This window comes from Cibotium barometz, chromosome 22 (genome assembly GCF_041138505.1).
Source record: "Cibotium barometz isolate CiBa-2024 chromosome 22, ASM4113850v1, whole genome shotgun sequence".
NCBI lineage: Eukaryota > Viridiplantae > Streptophyta > Polypodiopsida > Cyatheales > Cibotiaceae > Cibotium > Cibotium barometz.
In genome coordinates this window covers 42,331,180-42,352,624 of record NC_141067.1, presented here as the reverse complement: position 1 = coordinate 42,352,624, position 21,445 = coordinate 42,331,180, and positions in this window count along the sequence as shown.

Sequence of the window (21,445 nt, the reverse complement as noted above, 5' to 3'; positions counted from 1 at the left end):
AATGCAAATGTGGCTCTCTCATCTACTTGGGTTATTATCTTTTGAAGTGCAGTAATTATCATGTGGACATTCTCTCATATGCGGTGGCTTGTACTTGTGTGCCTGGTGATAGCAGTCACTGAGGTCTGGCAAGAAGTGGATCAAGTGCCCTCTATGATATGTAAGCACAAATACGATGTAAAACCAAGTGTAGAAGTGTTACACTTGCATGGTTAATCTCTTGAGTGTGAAGGGCATTTAGAAAAGGCAGTGTGAGTGATCCAGGATATGCCATCTTTAGATTATTTTCACTGAGGATACAACACATGCATAAAGCAAATGTATTGATGCCAACCTGGAAGATATTATACATAGATGTCAGAGCAAGGACGTTTTCAAGGCTTGAATTAGGTTCCATGGGATATTTCCTATGCTACAAATGGACCATTGTGTATGCCCTCATCAATACAACTCAAGGAGAAACCGTGTATATTGCAAAGAGCATGCAGATATGTGGTGTTTGCCATGCTACTACATGGCTTACATTGAAGATTAAGATGCGGACTATTATGCTCATAGACGCCAGTGTGGAAAGTTAGTTGTTGGGCACCCGTACGAATGCCCCCAAGGAATTGAGAAATTAATTTTTTTCAAAAATTAAAAAAAGATGAGACACATCTTTAAAGAGCAGCTGCATATAGAAAGGAGTCGATCAAAAAGGAGGCGGCCGCTGGGCAGGTACGGCCTCGTGTCTAAAAGGCACGGTGCATTTAAGAGGGGGTTCAAGTGGGATCGACGGCTGGGGAGGCCCGATTTTGGGCGGGGTCGATCCGGGCCGTCGGATCCCCGAAAGTAAACTAGGGCCGCCCATAGTAAACTAGGGTTGCACCACATAACAAAAGAATATATTAATATGGGCCGGATACACTAGCTAGCAGAAATTATAGCCTAATGGTAAGACTATGGCCTCCCTAATGGCATGTGGTGGGTTCAAATCCTTTCCTTTGCAATTTGAGACTTAGGCAAAAAAATTATAAGTCCAAACTCGGGAACTGGAGTAAACTAGGCAATTTGGCAAGCCCGATTTTACTGCGAGGTGGCCCTAGTTTACTTTGGGGCCCTAGATCTTTTATAAACTAGGGGAGGCGAAGCATGACATCTCAAAAAAAATCTTGGCCTGTGAAATAAACTAGGATCCCTAGTTTACTTCACAAGCCAAGTGCGGACATCACAAAAAAAAAATCAGCTTGTGAAGTAAACTAGGATCCCTAGTTTACTTCATAGGCCGAGTTTTTTTTCGGCCCGAGTTTACTTTTGGCGATCCGATGGCTCTGAGAGCTAGGCAGCCTGTTTGTTCTAGCACAGACAGGAGAGATTGAGTCTATTTGCTCTAGCGAGAGACTGCAAACTTATGAACATGCATCCCGAGATATGAACATGTGTGGTTGGATACCTGCAAACTTATGAACATGCATTTAGAAGTGAGAATGCACATTTCTAGTTTGGCATGTTGTGAGGGGAAATCTAAGCCCCTCACAAACATGGTGTGTGTATATATAGATTGTGTGTATGATAGTGTTGTGTGAATCCAAGGTAGCCAAAGACGTGTGGGGCAAAGGAAAAATGCAAATGTGCTAAACCAAAATAGAAGCAATATGGGCAATCATGGAAGCCAGGCGGCATAATCTTCTAGAAGAGAACAAAGGCGGCAAAACAGGGCTTGAAGAGGAAAAGGGGTGATTAATCGAGTGTGGTTGATAGCAGTAAGGTTGGAGAGACCACCAGGAAAGAACTGCAGTTGTGTGGGCTTTTGCAGGTCTCAGTGTAGCACGTTGGAGATGCCTACATGTCTTTCTAGGTCTACAAAGAAGAGTCGAATGCAGTGAGGGAGGAGTGTTTGGATCAAAGCACAAGGAGGTAGCTGAGCGAAGGATTAGCCAAGGTGTTTCTTGGATTCTCTAAGCAAAACCTCTGTTACAAACATGATCCAGATTAGAACTTCTTTGAATATACCTATTTGTTAGTTGAAAGCTAGTTAGTGGAGGATGAAGATGATGATGATGTGAAGTTTGAAGTTGCAGGTCTATTTGTGGCAGATCCAAAAAGTTTCTTGTGCTTTCTTTTTTTTGAAGCCCAAGGTCTCAGGCTTGTTGAGATTGTTTGTTTGGTTTAAATGAAGGGTAGAGTGTTTTGAGCTTGTGTTTTTTTGTAGTTTGGTGAGTTTTTGTGCCTTGATGATTTATTTGTGTTGAGTTGAGTGAGATGATGGACAAGGGATCTCTGAGAGAGCAGATTAAGTGTCTTTTGTGCCAGAATTGATTCTGAGTTAGAATTAGAAGAGAAAGTATATAGAGTTAGTTCTGTGTAAGCAGAACATCAGATGTCGTGCTTCGTCTCCCCTAGTTTATAAAAGATCTAGGGCCCTAAAGTAAACTAGGGCCACCTTGCAGTAAAGTCGGGCTTGCCAAATTGCCTAGTTTACTCCAGTTCCCGAGTTTGGACTGATAATTTTTTTGCTTAAGTCTCAAATTGCAAAAGAAAGGATTTGAACCCACGACGTGCTGTTAGGGAGGCCATAGTCTTACCATTAGGCTATAATTTTTGCTAGCTGGTGTTTTCGGCCCATATTAATATATTCTTTTGTTATGTGGCGCAGTCTTAGTTTACTTTGGGACCCTAGTTTACTATTGGGCGGCCCTAGTTTACTTTCGGGGATCCGACGGCCCGGATCGACCCCGTCCGAAATCGGGCTCCCCAGCTGTCGATCCCACTTGAACCCCCTCTTAAATGCACCGTGCCTTTTAGACACGAGGCAGAGTGTGTGTGTGTGTGTATTGGGGAAAAAAAATCTGCGCAATTGAGGAGCTGGGACACGCAATTGGGAGAGGAGAACGGCTTGAGGCACGCAAGTAGAAGAGGAGAAAAGAGAGAGAGTGAAAGCATGCTGCCTTAGAAGGAAGAACCCTGCTGAGTCCAGAGCAGTTGAGACATGTAATTGTGGATGGAGAGAGAATGAATTGAAGCATGCAAGGTGCATGGAGGAAGAAGGGGCAAAACTCTGCAGAGATTTCAACAGTTTGGACACGCATGAGAGGAAGTTTTTTTCTACTGCCATGCTTTGCACTGTTGAGAGTTAGAGAGGAGAATACCATTGCTAGTCATCTTTTGCGCAACAGAGAGTGCGCAACAGAGAGGAGAGGAGCCGTTTTTTTTCCTTCTTTTCTAAAAGCAATTGGAGAGAGAGTCCATTACTGTTGTCTTTGCACTGTTCTACGAGAAAGAGAGAGGAGCTCCAGTCCTTGGTGGCGTTTATGAGAGAAAGAATGCGTGTGTGTGTGTGTGATATGGCGCATATGAGAGAGAGAGAGAGAGAGAGAGAGAGAGAGCATCATTAAAAATTGTTTACAAATTGTTTACAGTTTCGTTTTAAAATACGTTTTGAAGACATTACTTAATAGGTTTTTTTAAAACAAAAAATAATAATAATAGAATCTTAAGACATGTTCGTATGAAATGAAAAATTTTGAGAGCACTTGTTTCCGGGATGATTGTTTCCACTCTCAGCTGAGAGCTGCGAGAGAAATACAAAAAATGCAAGTTTGTTACGTATGCAACCTGCTACTAAACCCGGAAGGAAGAGCAATCTTGTATGACAATTTTCAACAGTTAAAGAGATTGGGTTATGTGTTGTCTATAAACTGATAATTGCAAAGCTCGTGTGAGCCATATTAGGGTACGCCATGTGATTGGCACTTTTGTTTATGGAAACAATTTGTTGAACAGGGGTTTTGAGTGTTTTGTGTTTGGTGAGAGCCATTATATTGAAAGCTGAGGGATACTATGATGGGTTTCTCTCTTTGTAAAAGATCCACGGACCACCACATGAGCACTAGTGTGTGACCAGCCTTCTGGTGCTGAAGTTTGAGATTGGAGAGAAGCTAAATTGGTGGGTGTTAGTTTGGTGCTACCCTGCATGGGTTATGTTGGTGTTTGAGGTTTTTGCACCTTGGAAGTTGTTTTTTGTTTCAAGCTAGTGAGCTGGAGGCGCCCCTGGGTCTTGTTTTGTTTCCAAGTTGTTGAGGTAGGCAGCTATAGAGGCCATCTTTTCTTTGCCTAAAACCCTCAACAATTTTTGGTGCCCCCACTGAGGAGTTTTCTCAAGTTCCTCCTGTTTTACAAAATGGCGTTCTCGTATCCAGAGTTCCATGTGGTGGACCTAGTGAAGACATTTTCTCGTTTCTCGAGCAAATGGAAGTCGCATGGATAAGTAATCATATTGTGGAACCCGCCTCAATGTGAAGGCTTCTACATATCTGTTTAAAAGGTGATGCTCGAACATGGCTTAAGGAGTTTGAAGCCCAACAAGGAGCAACCCAATCACCACAGGTCATGACAGTGGAGGGATTGAAGGATGCCTTGAAGCAGGAACACAAACAGGTTGAAGATGCGGATAGGGTATGGCATTTAATTCAAAGCCGTAAGCAAGGAGAAACCGAATCTATGGAGTGTTTTGTGAAAAAGTTTATCAAAATTTGGGAACAATTATGCAAAGCAGTGGAGCCAAAACGCCCTCTGACGATGTTGAAAAAAGATAGCTTCATAGCATGGGAGTGGAAAAATCAACGAATGGCCCAGCTGGGGATGGGTTCTCACGTGCCACAAGGCCACTGGGTGGAGATGAAGAGATGGGAGACGGTGCCTATAATAATTAGGGAAACAATCCCTATGACAGAGTCCCAAACAGTTTATACTTCACTACCAATGGTTCCAAGTACTCCACCATCAAGGGAAACCGAGGAGCTACGGAAAGATATGCGACAAGTGGTTGACCTAATGAAAAATATGAGTCTTAATCTCATGAATAATGATGGTGGTAGAGGACAAGGTAAACCATATTATGGACCAAGTGATGGACCTCCTACAGGTGGTAGTGGCAGATGATATTATGCTGGAAGGAGGTTACCCACTTGTTTCAAATGCGGTGAATTAGGACATTACAGCACAGAGTGTGATAGGCCCCCAAGAGCAGAAGGAGACATGTTCCCTCTACCTTCTCAGTTACTTGACAGGTCTAAGGATTATGTTGTGAACATAAGAGGGGATCCAGGTCCTAGTAGATTGACGGCAGAGGAAAAAGGGAAAGGAAAGGCAGTAAATGTCATCACCTTGGAAAAATCCAAGAAGAAGGAAATTGATGTGATGCCAATTGGGAAAAGAATCACCGAAGAGAGAGATAACAGGGGTGTTCCAGGACCTAGCAAGTAAAAAGGTAAGGCAAAAGAGGGGGATGATTCTATGACAAAGAAGAAGAGAAGGCCAAAACGATCCTTATCCTTTGCCTTTCATTGATGAAATCCTTGACACTATAGCAGGGTATGAGAGATAGTGTATGCAATAGATTTTCAGGTTATTTCCAATTGAAAATTGCTCCTAAAGATCAGGAGAAGACCACCTTTATTACTCCTTGGGGGTGTTTTTTCTACAAGGTCTTACCGTTTGGGCTTACAAATGGACCGACATATTATTAGAAAAGGCAAAATTGGGTTTTAGCTCCTTTCTTTGGCAAGATTATCAAGATGACTTTTGCATCTATAGTGACAGGTTACTTCATTGTTCAAAGTTGGAGCTTGCTTTTAAGAGATATGATGAATGTAGGGGTCAATTGAATCCAAAAAAGTGCGATCTAGCTCAACCAAGAATAAAGCTTCTAGGACATGTCATTTTTGAGAATGGCATAGAAGCGGACCCTGATAAAGTCAAGGCTCTCGTAATACTGCCTACTCCAAAGAATACCAGGCAGTTGGCTACTTTTGTCCATAAGGTAAAATACTTGTCCAGGTTTATTTCCCTTTCTTCACAGCTTTTATATCCTCTTCAACAAGCAGCTAAAGGGGACCCCTTGGTGTGGACAAGTGAGTGTGAGGTAGTTTTTCAAAATGTGAAGGAAGCTCTAGGGGGATTGCCTGCTATGCAAGCACCTGACTGGGAATAAGCTTTTTATGTTAATCCATCTGTGGGAGAGGATGCCATTGGAGCGATGCTTCTTCAAAAAGGCAAGGGTTCTCATTATATGAAGCCAATCTATTGTGCTAGGTGGAATAATCCTTTATGATCCAGAAGGAAAACGCATCACCAAAAGAGGATTTAAGTTGGCAGTACATAGTAATAATGAAGTAGAGTATGCTACTCTAGAAACTGGATTGCAATTTTGTTTGGAATATGGCATAAAAAGATTGCAGATTAAGGGAGATGTTTACTTGTGGTTAAACAGGTTCTTGGAGTTTGGCGAAGTAAGAATCCCAACCTTAAGCAATTTTGTTTCAAAATAAAGGGTTTGCTCAGGAAGTTGGAAGCATGGAGCTTAAGGCACATTGATAGGAGTCAAAATGAAGAAGCACACAATGCTGCACAGGAGATGATTACTCAACTCTTTGTGATTAGAACAGATGAATCAATGTATCTTGGAGTCTCTTTCCAAAGTAGAGAACTTCTTGTTAACAGGAAGGCTGCTCGATGGATTGGAAATTACAAAGAAGTATGCCTTTTTGCAAAAAGCTGGTAAGTACACTCTTTTAAATGATGTTCTCTTCATGAAAGGAGCAGATTTAATGCTTAGAAGGGTGCCTTGGAAAGAGGAATTTTACCGAATCCTTCAACAAAACCATGAGGGATCATGTGAAGGACATTATGTTGTTAAGATCACCCTACATAAAATCTTACAAGAGGGATATGTATGGCCTAGTGTACAAAAGGATGTATGCCATTGGTGTAGGTCTTGTAAACCATGTCAAGCCATGGGGAGTAGAATTTTGAAACCTGAAATGAGGAAGACAATCCTAGCCTTTAACATTTTTGAAAAGTGGGACATTGATGCAGTGGGTCCATTACCAGTCACCCAACGTGGGAAATGCTATATTCTTACAGTTGTGGACTATCTATCTAGGTGGACAGAAGCAAGAGTAGCAAAACAAATTACAGCCAAAGATGTGGCCAAATTTATCTATGAGGATGTGTGTTGCAAATATGGAGTGCCTTTAGAACTTCTTTCTGATCGGGGATAGGGGTTTAGAAGTGGACTCATGGACTATTTATGTGCTAAACTTAAAATCAAGCACAATTACGCAACACCATATTATCCGCAATGCAATGGGTTGTTGAATGATAGATTCAATTGGGAACTTATATGAATGCTAACTAAGATCACAGACCACCATGGGAAAAATTGGCATTTAGAGCTGCCATGTGCTCTATGGGCTTATATGACTACAGTAAAGATAGGTACAAAGTTTTCACCATTTCATTTGGTTTATGGCAAAGAAGCACTTTTGCCTATTGAAGTGGAGATACCTGCAGTCAAGATGCTTCTAAAGTTGATTGATGAAGCCCCAGATTATTATAAGGAGAGGTTACTTTATCTGCAACAAGTGCAGCTGATCTCTAGCTTTGGATCATTATGTCAACATGCAAGAAGAGAAGATTAAGCGAATAAATGCAAAGGTCAAAGACAAAGATATTGTGAAAGATGACCTTGTACTCAGGTTTAATAGCAAACTAGATCACACATTTCAGAAGAAATTTCAAATCAATTGGGAGGGACCATTTCAGGTGATAGAGAAATTTGACAATGGCACATATCAACTTGCCGATCTGGATGGTGTCTTACATGCAAATAGGGTAAATGGTTATAGACTAAAGAAGTATATTTCCAGTATAGAGAAATTTGACAATGGCACATATCAACTTGCCGATCTGGATGGTGTCTTACATGCAAATAGGGTAAATGGTTATAGACTAAAGAAGTATATTTCCAGGATGATGACATTGGTATGGGATGTGATGTTGGAAAACCATGTGGCTATAGTGCCTACTTTAACGGTGGAAAAGGACTATGGTCCTGCACACTGTGACATGTACAAACGACTGCTAGGACATGAATGTCCTGCAGGCTAGGGATTGGGCAAATTATGTTGTGTTTTTTTCAGTGATGTTAAGTTTTGCAGTTGCTTGTAGGCTGGAGCCTTGTTTTTCATATGTACAAAGTGTACATGATGTACAAAGTTATTGGAATAAGCCCAACCCGTCTCTGTATATAGACCAGTGTGATGCACTTGTTTATCTATGGTTGTTTGTGCTCTGGAGTTTAGATAATGTGGATGGCACTAAGAAAATAGTGAATGCAAATGAGGCTCTTGTTGGGGTGGTAAAGCCCAATGTGCTAACCCTAAGTAAGTGGGCGGCCAGATACTAACACTAACCATTCATACTATACAAAACAATAAGGACTCAAACCCTAGCTCACTATTGTGAGTGAGTCCACTACATCTGTGTCTCATCTTCTTCTCCACGTCACCTCCACTGCACCGCATGCTTGCACGCTCCCGCATCGCACCTTCAACTGGTATCAGAGCAGGTGGGAGGCTCGACACAGCCGCCCCGCAAGGCTGCACAGGTCATTTCCTCAGATTGCCCTCAAATTTGGTGAGCGCGAAGTGCAGCGCAATACCCACTGTTATTTTTGCCATCTGGGCTCATTTTGGGCCCCATTTTGCCTCTGCAAGTGTTGTACAAACTGATTTCGTCTATTCCCGCCTTGCTGCAAGTTCTGCAATTTTTGCATATTTGGGTCATTTGACCACAGGTTACATGTACAGGTGCTTAAACAGGAGTAAACAGGTTGAAGACTCTCTATTATTACAGGCTATAGGTTCTAGATTGCAGATTCTACACTTTGCAAATTTTACTGCAATTTCTCTGTCATATGCATTTTGATGTATAAGATCTTGTGGGTTTGATTCTCATACAAACTGCCATTGCGGCTACATCTACTATCATTGTGGTTGATGTATGATCTTATGAGGTTCATATATTGAGAGAAATTTGTGCATTGCCTTTGTGAAGGTCGTGGTGAGGTTTTGTGAAGCCTAATGGTACCCGAAGTAGAAGCGGACCAGTTCGGTGGATTAGGTATTGGAGCGATCCCCCGACAACCCCATTATCTACATCGAGCCTAGGATGTATGTTTTATGAGGCTAGATCAGTGTTGATATGCTCTTGCTAGTCTGCCATTGAGGCATTGATACACTTTATGCGTATGCCCATTTTACAGTGTATCAGAGAAAGAGTGATGCGTAGTGGATTTTGACCAGTGACAGTGATAGTGCAATGACACACTTTTTTGTCAGTTTTTGGTCTTTGGATAGTTTACCAGAGTTCATTTTTCTGCTAGAACTCTATCCGATTTTCCCCAGGTTCTGGTTATCTGTTTTTTGGAGCTTCTTTGTGGTTGAGTTCTTGTTGTGATGGCATCTTCATTCGAGAGCTCGTTATTTAACATCGAAAAGTTGGATGGCACCAATTTCCCATTTTGGAAGGAGCAGATTTACAATGTGTTGGTGCAAAAGAAGCAGGCGAGGCCCATAAAGTTAAAGGGTGTCAAACCAGAAGGTATGTTAGACTGGCAAGAGCTGGATGAACTTGCCAGGTCTACCATTATGCTGACCTTGTCAAAGAGCGTGCACTTCAACGTCAAGGATACGAGGAACAATTTTGAGCTATGGCAAAAGTTATGTGATTTGTACGAGAAAAAGAGTGCAACTTCTCAGGTGTATTGGCTAAAATAGTTGGTTGATCTTAAGATGAAAGAAGGGACGTCCATGTCCAGTCATCTTAATGAGTTCAACACTATTTTCAGCCAGCTCAGTGCACAAGAAATCAAGATTGATGATTCTGTGAAAGCAATATTCTTGCTGGTTACACTGCCAAAGAGCTGGGATACCTTTCATATAGATGTGAGTAATTCTGCACTAGCTAGTGGTCTTACCTCTTCCAATGTAGAAAGCAGTTTGCTTACGAAAGAGGTGAACAGAAAGAACCTTGATAATACGCGCTGCAGTGGTAATGCTCTCACTATGAGAGGAAGATCTAGTGATAGGGGGAAATCAAGTGAAAGGGGAAAGTCACCCAGTAAGTCACGTGGTCGAAACAACAAAGATGTTGAGTGCTATCATTGTCATAAAAAGGGGCATATGAAGAAGAACTGCCACATCTAGAGAAAGGAGAAAGGCAAAGAAAAGAAGTAGGAAGGAAGCAAGGACAAAGAGGGTTCAAGTGTGAAGATTGAAGAGATCATTGTAGTCAGTGAGGATGGTGCACATCTGGTTGCTATAGACAAACTTGTTATGCATGACTGGATTTTGGATTCAGGGGCGTCATTTCATGTTACTCCTTATAAGGAGTGGTTTACTACTTATGATGCATCTCGTAAGGGCCAAGTTTGTCTTGGCAATGACTATGCATGTGAGATTGTTGGAGTTGGTGATGTGCAGTTAAAGTTTCAGCATGGATCTACCTTTACACTAAAGAATGTGAGACATGTGCCAAACCTCACCAAGAGCTTGATTAGTGCAAGACAGTTGGATGATGCTGGTTTCAGCTGTGTATTTGGTGATAGCTCTTGGAAAATCACCAAATTATCTCTTGTTGTAGCACGTGGTTCAAAGTCTAGTACTTTGTACATGCTGCATGTGTCCAATGTCAAAAACAATGTAATCTGTGTAATCGAGCAGCCAAGTGTTTCCTTGTGGCATCGCCGGTTAGGTCATATGTCTCAAAGTGGAATGAAAATCCTGTCTCATTTTGGTTATGTTCCTGGCTCTAATTTTTCTGATTTTTCTGTTTGTGAGCATTGTTTGTATGGTAAACAAACACAATCACCACACAAAAGGGGTAGCACTCGGAAAAGTGAGCCTTTAGCACTTGTGCATAGTGATATGTGTGGCCCTATGCCCACACTTTCAATGGGTGGAGCATCTTATTTTGTCACATTCATAGATGACTTTTCACGTAAAGTATGGGCCTATCCTCTTAAAAGAAAGGATGAAGTCCTTTCAGTTTTTCAGTGTTTTATTGTAAGGTCCCCCCTCCCAAGCCATGTATGTATGTGTCTCTTTTAATATAGATTTCAATAAGGAAAGAGAGTGTACTTAGAGAAGAGTGAGACAATAAGGCTAGAAACATTAGGAAAGTGTTAGAATAAAAATATTAACTCCAAAAATCCTAAAAGAAACAAGAACATAAGAATAGTTCTATTAAGAGATAAGTATCCCCAAAAATAGAATTTCGAGTTTAGGTGATAAGAGGTCATATTTAGAGTACTTTTACACATCTAGAGTCCATGCATACTAAAAATGTGGAAAAACAATGCGTTTCTAAAGATGGTGCATTTGTGGCTATATACAGACGTTTTTGCCTATTCTACCTGCGTAGGCTTGTAGACCAAATGCCTTCCCGTTCTTTTGACTGGTTATATGATCATATTCTGGGTTTTCATCAGAGAGTTATGGCTGAAACAATTTGTTGTTTCTATCAGGGTCTCTACACAGAGAAAACTGTGAGAAGGGAGCAAGTAGTCTCAAGGTAATCCTAGAGCTTGAGATGCATATATCCCTTCATTCTTATCTAATATCTCAGAAAAGAAGCTTAGATTTCTATAGTCTTTCGGAGGAAGAGACCAAAACTCCATAGCTTTTCTTTTAGAGAAAGAATAGTATGCTGTAGTCCTGTAAGAGAAGGCTATTTTGCCATAGATCTTAGAAAGATAGAAGAGTCACAGTACGAGTAAGAGGAGATAAAGCTTGGGGATAATTGGATGATTTCAATCGTAAGACAAGGTATGAGAAGAGTCCATTCTCATATGTCAAGTTCTAAAGCTCTTGTTAACAAGCAAAGGCAACGATAAACGATAAATTTCTATAAGGTATATACATATTTTGTTTTTCAATTATATATCATTCTTAGGGGTTGAGGTATGGTCCCAGCTTCTCTATTAATTGTTAATATTGATCTATTTGATTGATTTACTATTTAAAGTTTGTATTCTTTAACATATGCCTTAATAAAGAATGTCTTATCTGGCAATCTCAAGTTGAAATGCTAAAATCTTTGTGAAAAGGATTGTTTTCTTAAGAAGGTAACATGGATTCTAGTCCTATGGTTAAGTTGAGTAAATGGATTGTTATCTTGGTTAAATTAAGGTACAGGTATAACTTCTCCCTGCCTTGATGCTGCCCCGTTCTTGTGCTTGTATAGCCGGACGGCAGAGACGTTAGTAAGGCCCGGAGTTGGCCCATGGTATCCCTCATACCATTGGGAGAATGAGGTTCGCCGATTGAGGCAAGTGATTATGATGCTGCCTAGTTCTGAGGGCCCAGGCTACTGCGGTGAATTAGCCCACCCTAGTGCGCAGACATCCCTCTGAGGGGCGGGAGGATCGAGCGATGGAGCTTGAGAGGGCGACAGGCTGGCTTGAGTCCTCGCCAGCGGCGGCCGACGATGAGGTGTATGGTCCCGTAGGGTTTTGCCCAGCATGTGGAGGCTGGAAGGCCGAATTCTAGATCATCGGCGGTATAAAGGAAAAGAATAAGAGAGCCAGTTTGGCTTGTATGAAATTGATTCATGTTTAAACTTTGTCTTTGGCATTATTGTATTGTGAAAAAGGCTGTTTTAACAAACCTTGTGAAAAGGGCCTTAATTAAGGAACATGTTTATTTATGTCAAACAGTGTGGTAGGATTAATTAGAAAACAAATTGACGCGTGAGTAGGATGGAAAGTGGGAGGATGGAATGCCCTGACGGCACCATCCTACGGACGGGTGGTCCCGATTAGTCGGGTAGCTTTCCAACATATTAAGTGAAAGCCCTACGTTAGATAAATAGGTTCTCGAGCAATTCTATTCTAGAAGACTAGGCCAGCGGCTGTGCCTTGCATGGATGAGGAAAAAAGCATTGCCTCTAGAAATCAAGTCTAGTAGTTGCCCAATTTATGATAAATTACCCTATGGGTGATTTGACTTTTAGAAGATCACGCTTCCCCTCTGGGATAGGACTAGGTCTTACCTATGAATCGTATCCTTGAATCTCTACATGGTCAAGGTATCGATAAATAGGAAATTTTCTTCAAGTTAAGACTTAGTGGACTATCTTAAGTGTTTCCCCTATTTTTGGAAGGGGGGAACCTTACATTTGTAAAACTAGTGGAGACGCAGACTGGCAAGAAGGTCAAATGCTTGCGTTCTAACAATGATGGGGAGTATGTCTCTAAACCTTTTCAAGATTTCTGTGACTTGAAAGGCATAAAGAGAGAGTTGAATTCCCCATATAATCCTCCACAGAATGGTGTTGTAGAGACGATGAATTGTATAATTCAGGAAAAGTTCCGTAGCATGTTGTCGAATGCTAATTTACCTAATGGGTTTTGGGCTGAAGCATTAGCTACTGCTGTCCATCTCATTAATAGGTCTCCAAACAAGGTTTTGGACACGAAGGTTCCTGAAGAGATTTGGTCAGGAAAGCCACCTTCTTACAAGCATCTTAGAGTCTTTGGCTGTGAAGCTTATTGCTAGATTCCAAGAGTTTCGTGATAAGTTGGCTCCCAAGTCAAAGAAGTGCATATTTCTTGGCTATGGTGCATCGAGCGAGATGGGATATCGTTTGTGGGATCCACAGGCCAAAAAGATTGTTCACAGCAATGACGTTTACTTCAATGAAGAAAAGATGCATAAGAGACCTATTCCTACAATAGAAATACGGAGAGTAATATTTCAAGAGGATGGAGTTGTGCATAATAGAGACATTGCACATAATGCTAGACAAGAAGGACAGAATGCTCCCATTGCTCAATCATCAGGAAGATAGAGTGGAACCACAGGCTCCTGAGGCTCAGCCTGTTTTGAGGAGGTCCACTAGAGCACATAGACCTCCTAAGAGATATGTTCCATCTCTAGATTATGTCATGTTGACAGATTGCGAGGAGCCCTCCTGCTATGAAGAAGCTATGTTGAAAGATGACAAGCTGAAGTGGGAGAGAGCTATGCAATCGGAAATGGACTCGCTGCATAAGAATTCCACTTGGGAATTGGTACATTTGCCTGATGGTAAAAGGGCTTTACCGTGCAAATGGGTTTATAAGTTGAAGGTCATAGCTAATGATGGCTAAAATTAGTTTTCTTCTGGTCTTCTTTGGCAATGCGGATTTGAAAATACCCAGAATACCCATCCCAGACTGTATATCTCTTATGCCCCGCAACTTCATTAAGAATTTCATCCTGAAATGGGAAGTGAAAGTGATCCCTCTTCATGGCTATGTTCAATGGTTTATAATCCACACAAACTCTCCACTTACCATTTTTTTTGGTGTCACCACCACTGGGGAGACCCACTCTGAATTCTCTACAGGATAAATAAAACATGCTCCTAACAACTTGTTGACCTCAGCCAAGAGTGCATCCCTCTACACTACTCCCAACCTTCTCAACTTTTGGGCGAGACTGGCTTACTTCTAGGCCGCAAATCAATCCTATGCTCGATGGCATCTACTCCAACTATTTGGGCATAATCTGTAATGAACATATTTGGGTACTTCTTTAGCATTATTAGGTATTCCTCTCGCTCTTTTGGTGTAAGGTCTTCTGCCAACATCTTTAGTAACCGTCTCTCTAACTCTTTCATCACGCCTTGTTAGGTTCCTTGTGACCAAATGTCAACCTCATTATATCTAACGAGCTACTCTCCTCCTCCTCATCATGAGATGAGTCCTCCTCACTCTATGTTTTGGAATAAGTGCTTGTTTCTTCATCTATAGTTGTTTCATACCTCATGTCCAGTTCCTTACCATTTTTTCATATCACAAGTTATGCGACGAGCATGAGCCCCTTTGGCTCCATTTGGTTTTATCACTAACGTCTCGTTCCCCCATTTTTGGTCTACATTCATTGCCTATAAGCCATGGTCTACCTAAGATTATGGGGTAGCCCTCCCCCTTGCTTGAGATTACGTACATATCTATAAGAACCTCAATATCACATACTTTCACCTTTAGATTGTTAATTACTCCTAAGCATTTGATGCTTGAGTTATTTGCTAAGGTTATCCTAAAACATGAAGGGGAACTTATCTCGAGCTTTAATCTATGCATGAGTCTTTCAATCATTACACACATCTATGCACCCCCATCAATGTAAGCCCTAGAAACCTTGAATCCTTGTACCCAAGCATCTATTACAAGAACAACATCTCCCTTTGAGCTAGTTTTAATCAACCCACCTGGCCTTGCTATCTTTTTCTTTGACCTCCGGGTGCTTGACAACTTTGACCATTGCTTTCTAAGTAATGGTGATAATTCTAAGAGTTGTGGATAAGTTATATTTGGTTTTTAGATCCCTAAGTCTTCTATCAAGCTGTAGGACTCATAAATCTCTCCTAGAGCAAAGTCCTTAATCTTGATCTTTCTCCACTAAAGCTGTGGAAAGAAATATGCAATGGGGCATGGAAAAATTTCAGGATCTGTTGCTTGCCTTTTTAAATAACACAGATTATGTACACTTGCAATGTGCTTTAAAATATATGAGTGACATAACAAAGAGATAGTTTGTTGGGGCATTACATTTTTCAATGAACTCACCATGCGTTGGTGCAATAGAGTTCTTTACAGTGATGGTTTTTTTCAGCAAGGGAGATGCCTTTGAAGGACTTACAGATACTTTAGCTCCAGGTACACAGGCCACAGTATTGGATTGTGGACTTCTTGATATAGATTTTGATTTGATTAAAAATATTCCAAATGTTGAGTTTCTAAGAATCAAGAAGAAACTTCTAATCAAGCAATGTGTTCATAAGTATTGTGTCCAAGGTTGCAAGCTTGTTGATCTATTCAGTAATGGTGATATAACAAATGTGGGACTAGAATTGAAAAAGAAAGTGATATGCCTAGCGGAGAGTATTGAAGATCAAAGAAAGTTGGGAACAAAGCTTCTTGACTTTGCAAAGTCCAGTAATGAAATCAAAACATGGGCTGGAATTCCGGATGAGAAACCAGATCAACCCCCAGAGCCTATAGTCAACAATCAAAGGACTACTAGAGAAAGACCAAGCCATGGTGTAGTTAGCTCAGCTAAAGATTATTTAGATTTTGAAAAAAGTATGTAACTTGTTTATGGGCTTTCTTGTATCATTAATAATTTTATTTGGTGTTGGTTTTCTTGTATATTTAATTCTCTTGATTTTATACAATGCTTTTATTTTTCAATTGGGGTTTGGGGACCAAGTGGTCAATCTAAAAAATCATCATTGATAAATAGTATTTATGCACTCCTCTACTATAATGGTTAAGTGGTTGATCTATATGCATTCAATAGTGAAATCCACCACATGGTCTTCACCGCTATAGTGCCCAAGTGATGAATCTAATTCTCTTCAATTTTAGAATGGTCATGTGGTGGGGATGAAAATACTCATCTGGGATCTAGAGTGGCCAAGTGGTGGATCTAGAAGTCCTCTTTAGTGATATATAATAGTAGAATGGCCAATTGGTCACCATGGTTGAAAGCCACTACCATAAATATTAATTTTAAAGAATATGGTCATATATGTGTACAAACCTTATGCAAAATAGCAACTGGCCAAGGTTATTTGTTGACTATGAGTTTCTTAACATTATGTCAATCTTACAAAAGCTTTTCATAGATTTGTTCAAATACTATTCTTTGCTGATTATGTATCACGATAGAGAGTTATAGTCATAATAATGTGCTCATTGTGTTAATCGCCATTTTTGTTGTATCTCACTTTTTTCTTTTAGTTTTTCAATCAAAATAGGTTATTAAATATCATAATGCATGATTCAACTCATAGATCTTGAGGTAGTTAATGGTTCTTATTAAGTACAATGATGTCATAGATTGAGAAAATTCAATAGGTAGCTCCATTGCAATCAAGTAAACTAATATATTAATCTAAGTACAATGATATGTTAGTGAGAACTACTGAGCATGTTGCCCAATGACAAATCTAAGGCATCGATAATGCCATTGGCCTTCTTTGTGCAGACCTCAACAACCAAGGCCTTATACTCTCGATTCAATTTAAAAAAATTATATACATTCTATGATATTTTAAAAGTGCACAACACACACTTCATACTATTCATCATGTTCTACATAAGGCATGTAATGTGGTACATATGGGCATAGGGCAAAGCATAGTGTCCACTCCACTAATGAAAAAATAATATACAAACAGAATAAGAACCTTCATCACAACTGTCATTGGGGGAGGTTGGATTGCATTGGGGGTCTCAGTAGGAGAAGAGGCATGGTAGGATGTGAGTTGGTGGATCTCCATTTAGTGCAGTTGTCATGTCAATATTTTGATATCCCTTTGGAGGTCCCAATCTAATGATGCTACTTCTAATGGGGCTTAGGAAGCATGTTTGAGCTATGTTGCTAGATCCGACTTTACCTCTTTTATCTCACATGAGGCCCCTTGAAATGCTAAGGTAAAATCATCCCTCATGATGGTGATTGAGCTATTGTGAATGTCCTCTAGGTACAATCGAGGCATTCGAGAACTGAAATCAATAGGCTATCCCAAAACAGAGTGCATATACAACATCTTTGCACAACATCTTTGCACACCATAAGGGACAGTCCATTGGCAAACGAGGTGATCCTTAACATCAAGTTATATCTTCTCTGCATTAGACTTTCTATTGACATCGAAGTAATATGTTAGCTTAGTGTCCATTTCATGATGTCATCTTCAGGCATGCCTCTCCAAATGGACTTCAGCTTCTTGTGATCAACAGTACTATTGATGTCTTTCCATTGCACTCCTATGGGGATGGCCCACACTCAGAGCACCACACTGCAATATAAGTGATATCATTTAAACCTACACCCTAAGCCAAGGCTTTTAGGCTCTCAAAAGCACATTTGGCTCTTTCTCAATTGTCTCCTATCCTTTAAGAATAAAAATATCCTGTCAACATGGGCACTTTAGATTATCACCAGAACACTTCAAAGTATTTGAAACAAGACACTTTTGTAGACCACTTTAAACTGTCATAGACCACACCATTGGATATAAACAAGAACCAATATGTTAAGTTCAACCATGGCTACAAAAAAGAACCAATAAGTTAAGCTAGATGATACTTTTATAGAGCATATTAAATTATCAATGACCACACAATTAAACCATGTCATAATACACTTTGAGTATCTAAGAAAGACACTAAAAACAACCTAAGTAGTGTTGAGATATCAAGCTCAACATGTGGTTTGTTAGGATGACTTCTTGCCCACATTTATCACTAGCACATGGTAGTGGATACGAGGATCTTTGCCAATGAATCTACAGTTGTAGTTCACCGACTGGTCTACCTACTGAGAGTGATGGCACACTTATCTTGCCAGCTCACTCACTAGTGGTTTAACATTGACCATTGTACATACTTCTATTTATGTCGTAATATCTTTTATGTTTTGTAGAACTTACTTATCATTTTGTATGTGATGAAGAACAAGAAGAAGTAGATTTTAGCCTCCTTCCTTGTGCACTTTTCTTGTGTATGTGTATGTGCTTGCAAGAGCTCAACCTCTATCCTTCTCTATCTCTTTTCATGGTATCAAAACCTTGTGTGGCTAAGGATCTATGAGAGGCAAGCAGGAGTAGTGGAAGAAGCAATTGAGAGTTAGGATTTCATCATTCTCCCCCCTCACGTGCTTAGTACTACACCCCTCGGGATTTCTCAAGAGACCCTAGTGATGACCTCTCCGATATTGAGGAGATCCTATTGGGGTAAAGGCCAAAGTGGTTGGGTGCCCATCTAACTCACTAACCCTAATACATGTGTACACTCTATACTCATTCTTTTAGTAATAGAGCAATAAGGTCTGGCTCATACATTGTGATCTAGGGAACCACAAAACCTTGTGTCTTCATCTCCTTCTTCACGCACACACCATGCACCACACAGCTCTCACAATTGGTATCAGAGTAGGTGGGAGCCTCTGCATAGTGCCGCAGGGCTGCACAGGTAACTTCCTCTGTTTGCCCTCAGATTTGGTGAGCGCAAAGAGGGTTGTAAGGTTTGGGCTCGTTTTGGCCTCCATTTGCAGCTATTAAGCTCAAAACATGTCATTTCGGCGGTTTCTGCTAACAGGTCGATTTTTTGTAATTTCTCCATATTTGGGGTTTTTCATCGATTCGACCAGTGTTCGGTGATCGAATGCTATACTAGCATTCTTGTCTACATAGGTTGCAGGTTTCTCTTTCGACATTACAGATTTGGTGGTGCTGTAGATTATTGTAGGGTGTGCATATTTGCAGATTTCTTGACATCTATAACTATGTTCAGTATATGCATAAACAATTGATGTATTTGACATTGTGGGTCCACTTTTTGGACAAACCACTACTGTGGTTCATGGTCAGATTTATTGTGGAGATGTATAAACATTGTGGTTATGATGTATCATGGCAAATATATGTAGCCTTTTGTGAGGATCGTGGTGAGGTTTTGTGAAGCTGGCTGGTACCTGAAGTAGAAGCGAACCAGTTTGGTGGATTAGGTATTGGAGCGATCCCCCGACTAGCCTCTCCAAAGACCTCACATGCTTTATGCTGCGGGATCACGGATGTATGATATTTATGGACAGGACAGTTTTAGTGTGCATTTGCTTTCTACCATGTGGCATTGTGTCAGAGATGTAGTCATTATATGCCTGTCCATTTTTTGTTAGTGACAGTTAATGTGTTAGAGATAGCCAATTTTGCCCTATACAGCTTATCAGCATTACACAATTTTATGCCTAGTTTTTTGGGCCAGATTTTAGGTCACCAAATTCAACATTGGATGGTAGAGTTCCTAAAGAGGCTTGGACAAGAACAAAGCCTTCATATGACCACTTACGTGTGTTTGGCTGTGAAGCTTATGTGCATGTTCCTAGAGAGAAAGGTAGTAAGCTAGAGCCAAAGTCTAGAAAATGCATTTTCATGGGCTATGGAGAAAGTGGCAAAATGGGATATCGTGTGTGGCATCCAGAGGCTAGGAAAATGGTTCGCAATAGCCATGTTATTTTCAATGAGAATAAGATGCATAAACAACTTAAGGAATTGGAAACTCGAAAGGTAGCATCCCACGATATCATGCCACCGATTGTCTTGCCACAAAGGACAAATTTTTAGTCACCAAGTGTGCAGAAGAGAGAAGGCTCTAGCAATGACCATTCTAGTCAACAAGAGGAAAGGATTGTTGGTTCACCAGTGTAGAGATGAATGGTGCCAAGTGATAGATGGAGGCTGAAACGCCAACTCAAGAAGAGCTAGTGGTACTGAGAATGTCTACTTGTGTTTCTCATCCCCCTGAGAGATTTGTACATAGCTTAGATTATGTCATGCTAACGGATTGTGGAGAGCCGTCTTGTTGTTACAAAGAGGCCATGAGCAGAGATGACAAGCTTAAGTGGAGCAAGCTATGGAGTCAAAAATGGATTCTATTGAGAAGAATCAGACTTGGGAGCTAGTTTCTTTACCACAGGGTAAAAATGCTTTGCCATCTAAGTGGGTCTACAAGTTGAAGGTCACAAGTGACAATGCAAAACCAAAGTACAAGGCTCATTTGATAGCTTAAGATTTTAAGCAAGAAAAAGGTGTTGATTTTGATGAAATCTTTTCATCTGTCGTGAAGATGACTACTCTTTGCACAATGCTTGCCTTGGTAGCTAAAGAAGACGTGGATCTTGTACAATTAGATGTCAAGACAGCTTTCTTGCATGGTGACCTACATGATGAGATCTACATGCAGCGGTTAGAGGGCTTCATACAGAAGGGCAAAGAAAAGCTTGTTTGAGAAAAGCTTGTATGGCTTAAAACAAGCCCCACGTGAATGGTATAACAAGTTTGATGCCTTTATGCAGTCTCAAGGTTATGCTCGAAGTGAGACAGATCACTGCTTATACACTAAAAGGGTCAAGGATGGCAAACTTATTGTGTTAATTCTTTATGTGGATGATATGCTAATCGTCGCAAGGAGAAGTGGTTATGAGATTGATGCTCTTAAGAAAAGGTTAATGGATGCATTTGAGATGAAAGATTTGGGAGATACAAATCATATCCTTGGTATGCCAATAATCCAAGATAGAACAAAGAGATTACTCTATCTATCTCAGAAAGATTATGTCTGTGCAAAGTCTTGCAATGTTTTAATATGGAGGGGGGAAAGGCAATTCACACTCCGTTGCCTCCATATGTGAAACTTTGTGCAAAGGATGGTCTCAAATTTGATGTGGAAAAGGCTAAAATGGCCAAGGTTCCTTATGCATCATGCATGGGCAGTCTAATTTATGCCATGATTGCTACTCATCCAGACATTGCATTTGCAGTGGGAGTTGTGAGTAGATATATGTCAGACCCTATAAAGAAGCATTGGGAAGTAGTGAAAGGCATCTTGAGGTACTTGAGTGGTAAAAAGGACATGTGCATATGCTCTGGTAAAAGCAATAGTGGTGTACTTGGTTACACAGACTTGGATTATGCAAGCAATTCTGATAATAGAAGGTCAGCTATAGGATACATTTTCACATTATATGGCGGTGCAATATCTTGGATGTCACGCCTACAAAAATGTGTG